Source organism: Primulina eburnea, chromosome 12 (assembly GCF_022965805.1).
Source record: "Primulina eburnea isolate SZY01 chromosome 12, ASM2296580v1, whole genome shotgun sequence".
Taxonomy (NCBI): Eukaryota; Viridiplantae; Streptophyta; class Magnoliopsida; order Lamiales; family Gesneriaceae; genus Primulina; species Primulina eburnea.
The window spans coordinates 12101390-12107175 of record NC_133112.1 but is presented as its reverse complement, the minus strand read 5'-3'; positions in this window follow the sequence as shown (position 1 = coordinate 12107175).

The window sequence follows — 5786 nt, the reverse complement described above, 5'->3', positions numbered from 1 at the left end:
CAAAATTTTGCCACAAAACCTCTCGCGCATATGCTTGCTTCATCTCGCGCATATGCGCCAAAGATTCTGGAGCTGTCGCGCATATGCGCGCATTTTCTCGCGCATATGCGCGAGGGCTTCTGGACCCCTCGCGCATATGCGCGTGTTTCTTCGCGCATGTGCGCCGGTAATTTCTTTTGAGATGTTAGGCCGAACATCTCGAGATGTTCGGTTGAACATCTTGGCTTATATTATAACGATTCCCGACCTCGTCATTTGAGTTCTTATAACCTCAATCATGTCAATAATCAATGTCTGATTATAATAATTAATTCTCGGGCATTACATTTCTCCACCTCTTAGATCTGAGTTCGTCCTCGAACTCACCAGTAATCGATTCAGAATAAATGTATATATAGAGTTTAATTCAACACTCAAATATCTGATTCCGGTCTGGAATTAGAATTCACTAAGTATAATGTCATAATACTTCTCCAATCCTTCTGACGGAATCAATCTCGCATTACTGGCTATAAAATGTCCGTATAAACCAATCTACAGTTCATCACATATCCGTACCATCTGCTGTTATCAAAGACATCTACAGTCTTCAGCTTCAAATACCACTCGTCATCATCTGACGTTGGTTTCTTAAATCGGTCCATTCTGAACTATATTCATCTTCCTTCGAATTTTCTTCAAAAGAAATCTGTAGTATTCACCGTATACTGTCTTGTCTATAACTATCTCATTACCCATCTGATAAGCTGATAGTTATTGTCACACAGTGATAATAAGTCATATCAATTGGTGCTAACATCCAGCACTAAAGCTGTACAAAAATCTTCTAATATCTGGCTAATACATTCTGACAGTGTGCCAATCTGTAAAACAATCTAAAAGAAAGCTCGTGATACATTCTGTCACGAATACAATCGCAAGTAAAATCACAATCTGACATAGTTTACTGTGGCATTCTGATCTTTCTGACCACTTTTCTGACATCAATCTGTGTCATCTGGTCATGTTTGTACGTAATCTGGTACAAACTGATAGCTATAGATTGAACAATCTATCAATCTTAATCATATCATATTACACAATCTGTAAAAATGACGGTAATTTCATTACAGAGGCTATAGAAATGTACTCCCATTTCTATTTAGAATTTTACAATTCTGTAATAAATCTTCTAATTTCTATCTTTCTGTCTTTTCTGTTAGCAATTCAGACATATCAGTACAATTTCTGCCAACATTTCTGTTATAACTGATCTCAATCACAACTATCTGTTCGAATACAATACAATCTCAATCGTCAGACTGAACACTGAATCCATGACAGTAAGCTTCTGACAATATCTGTCCTATCTGATTCGAACTATTTGATATACACAAATCAGTTAATAACATAAATTAAAGAAGAAATACCTACCTGGTATTCGGCTCTGACTATTACTATCAAACTTTGCTGTAAAATTCTGACACATCTGATATCACAGAATAATCAATCTCATACAACATACACAATCACATATCTGTTACTCTGATCGACACTCTGTTCTGATTATCGATATTGAGTTCTAAACATTCTAATCAGCTTTTTGAACTGCTATCGTTTCAAAATCAGCTCTGATTCGGACGATACAACATAATCTCCGTTGTCTACAATCAATAACTTTCATATCATTGGTAAATCAGCCAATGATAGACTCAATTTCAGTAAATCAACTGGATACATAAGGAGTCATTCTGCTCCTTTCTGTATAATCGAGTCATAGCTAGTACGAATATCAAAGGAATTCTCAGTCTAGAATTCTTATCGTACAATAGTCATCTCATGGTCATCTTAGGTCTGATTCTATGGAATTAATCTATGGTAGCTCTGTACTTGGTCAGCATATCAATATCAGTAATGCAATCCCAAAATCAGAGAACACTAGCACAATCACAAGCTACCACACAATCTAACTCGATCTCATTCTCATCCTACTGTAGTATACAAGATCTAACAGAAATCACTGATACAAGATCTTTTCCCAAAGGAAAATAAACAATTACTACAGTAAATAGGGACTCAACAGATAATGCATGCATCAACGCAAATCTTTCAGAAATAAAAGTATGTGAAGCACCAGCATCACTCAATACATATGCAGGATAATCAAACAACTCAGTTACCTGCAACATTATCATCTGGTGATTCTTGAGCCTGCTCCTCGGTAAAAGCAAATATTCTGGCCTGCTGTCTAGGAGGCTGGCCGACTGTCTGGCTTCCTCCTGGCCTCTGCTGTGACTGAGATGGTGCTGGCTGAAATGAAGGAACGGCAGCTGATCGTCTACTCCACTGTGCCGCTGATCCAGATGGTTCAGCTCCCTGGAATCTTTGGGAACCCCTCTGTGGACATACTCTGGCAAAATGTCCCAGTTGTTTGCAGAAGTGGCAACTACCAAGTACTCCTTGGCATTGCTCAGTGGAATGTCTCCCTCCACAATTTACGCAGTAAGCTCCAGTATAACTATGCTGAGAACCACTAGAGCTAGAAGAACTGCCGCCAGTCTTCTTAAACTGCTTTCCTCTAGCTTTCAGAAAATCTTTCGTTCCACCACTGCTACTGCCACCCTCAAATCTGGGAGGTGGTTGCTGTGGTCTTGACATTGGAGGAACAAATTCAGCTCCTCTCTGCCTTATCAGGCCCGCCTCAGCGCCCTTTGCTCTATTCATGGCATCAGCAAAGTTATTGGGTCGCCCTGTATTCACCAATGTAAATATATCGGGATTCAAGCCATTGATGAACTGATCGGCAACGGCTTCGTCATTTCCAGCCACATGTGGAGCAAACTTCAACAAGGTCGAGAACTTGGTCACATATTCTTCAATGTTCAGCTGACCCTGTCTCAAATTGGCAAACTCCGCCCCCTTGTCTTTTCTGTACGATATTGGGAAGAATCTCTGATAAAACTCAGTTTTAAATACATCCCAAGTAATAATCGTACCTCGTTGCTCCAAGGCCCTCTTCATTGTAACCCACCAGCTTTGAGCAACATCAAGCAACTGGTGCCCAATCAATTTAATCCGGCGCTCATCACTGTACTCCAGTGAATCAAACAGCAACTCAATGCTACCTAACCAACTCTCACACTCGACTGATGTCTCAGTACCTTTCAGAGTGGGTGGTTTGAATGGCTGAAACCTCTTCAGAAAGGTTTCCATTGGAGTCGGTGTCACATCCATTGGAGGATTCGATGTACTACCTTGTTCTGGTATTCTTCTAGGAGGCATATCTGAAACTCAAAAGGATTAGTGACCCAATCCAACACATCTGTTTCAATTCAATCCTTCCTCCGATCATCTTACTGCTGATCGAGAATCGATTCAGATTCGTTCCCAATAATACATATTACAAAATCAAATCAGATAAATCAAGTAACATGTATTATATAAAGCAGTAAGACATGCTAGCATTCAAAAGCAGGAAAGAAAACCTCAATCTACCCCGCTCACTAGCCTCTTCTATCTCAATCTAAAGGATCCATCGCTCTGATACCACCTGTTGTGGGGACCCGGACGCTAATCAAGTTCTTAATCGTCATTGGGACTAATTAATCAATTATAAAACAGGGTCTAAATTTTTTTTTTAAAATACAAAGCGGAACGTAGTGAAATAAAACATATATACATCTCAGTATAAAAGTACAAGTCTTGTACCACATACATTTAATCAACTAAGGTTTAACAACTAATATCAAGTGTCTAACCCTATCTCTAATCCAAGTCCGGAGCCTCCACGCTATTTAATCTTCTCTCATCTTCTTCTTGACCCTGATCCAGCCCCACCTGTTGTCATGCACACATACAAAACAAGACAACAGCCGGATAACTCCGGTGAGATATGAATATCCCAGTATAAACAATGTAAACATGCAATCATATAAAAGCATATACGAAAGCATATAAGAATTATTCATAACATGTCTCAAATCAGAAACATAAATCAATATCAAACATTCAATAATCATGAATGGTATAAACAATGTAAAACAACATGTCATATCAGACTCAACTCAACCGACGCGTCGTCTCAAACTCGACTCAACTGACGCGTCGTCTCAGACTCGACTCAACTCTAATCTAGGGATCCCGATGTCTGGATATAGGTAATTATATCGAATCCCAGTCGATAGGAATGAATCAATCCCTAAACGGCATCGATATAATTCATATATCAGTGTCTGGGCGAATCAGCCGCAGAATTGACGACTCAGTCAATAACCCGACGAATCAGCCGGTAACTAGGCGAATCAGCCCACAACCAAACAACTCAGCCTGTAATTACGCGAATCAGCTTAAGTTTAGACGAATCAGTCAATCACCAGACGAATCAGCCGGTGACTAGGCGAATCAGCCTATAATAAGACAAATCAGTAAATAACCCGACGAATCAGCCGGTGACTAGGCGAATCAGCCTATGACTCAACGACTCCGAAATCAATACATACAATCAGTATCTAAGCAAATCAATCAATGACTAGCGAATCAGCAGTCATTACATGCAGTGGCTATAAATCAATAGACTACAATCATAAGTCTCATCAATTGCAAATATCAATGCAATAAATGACAGTATGTGATTTAGGGAGACTCGAGTCAAACCTCACTCGAGTTGTGCAATCCCAACTCAACATTAATTTATACCTTTCTTTCTGATACTCTGATTCTGTCGAAGTCTCGAACTCAAATCTGTCAATACTCAATCTGACAAGAACAATATCGAGGAGTATAATATCAATACCCTACTCGAATCAAATCGGTTCTGCTCAATACTTAACCTAATTCACTATCGATGGCATAACGGTATAATATCAATATACCCAACAATACCATATCAATCAGATATTAATTCTAATATCTCATACTCGATAACAACTCAATTCTGATATCAATTCTCAATCAACTCAACTCTAAAAATCATAACAATTTCATATGGTATTTGTTCCTCAGTCCGGTTTCGATTATACGATGTCTAACATGCCAAGAACATCATATATGAATCATATCAGATTCTGACAATACCATAATTTCAAATCATATCAAAACGTAGCAAAACTTACGTCCAGTTGTAGCCTACGTCGATAGGAATACAGTACTGTACTCGGATTCAAAATCGGACGGACGGATTGATCGTAAATCAAAATCTAAAATTGAAAGCAATTCTTTCCTCAAGCCTTCGTTTCTGTTTCTTACCAATTCTGAAGGCAATTTTCGAAGTTACATATATATATATATATATATATATATATTGCATGTAATTCATACGTGTCTTCCCAAAATTTTGCCACAAATCCTCTCGCGCATATGCGCCAAAGATTCTGGAGCTGTCGCGCATATGCGCGCATTTTCTCGCGCATATGAAGCCCTCGCGCATATGCGCGTGTTTCTTCGCGCATGTGCGCCGGTCATTTCTTTTGAGATGTTCGGCCGAACATCTCGAGATGTTCGGTTGAACATCTTGGCTTATATTATAACGATTCCCGACCTCGTCATTTGAGTTCTTATAACCTCAATCATGTCAATAATCAATGTCTGATTATAATAATTATTTCTCGGGCATTACATGGAGAGCTTTTGTTCAGGAAGAATTGTACACTATAATCCATGATGATTTCTTCAGATGAATAAAATGTCATTTCAATTTATCTCTGTCTTTTATTTTCCTGTATTTGTTTTCAATTTCATCAACTGACAAATAACTCATAAGCAAGATTACTGATAAAGATTAACCGATAAAAATTAATTGATAAAAATTA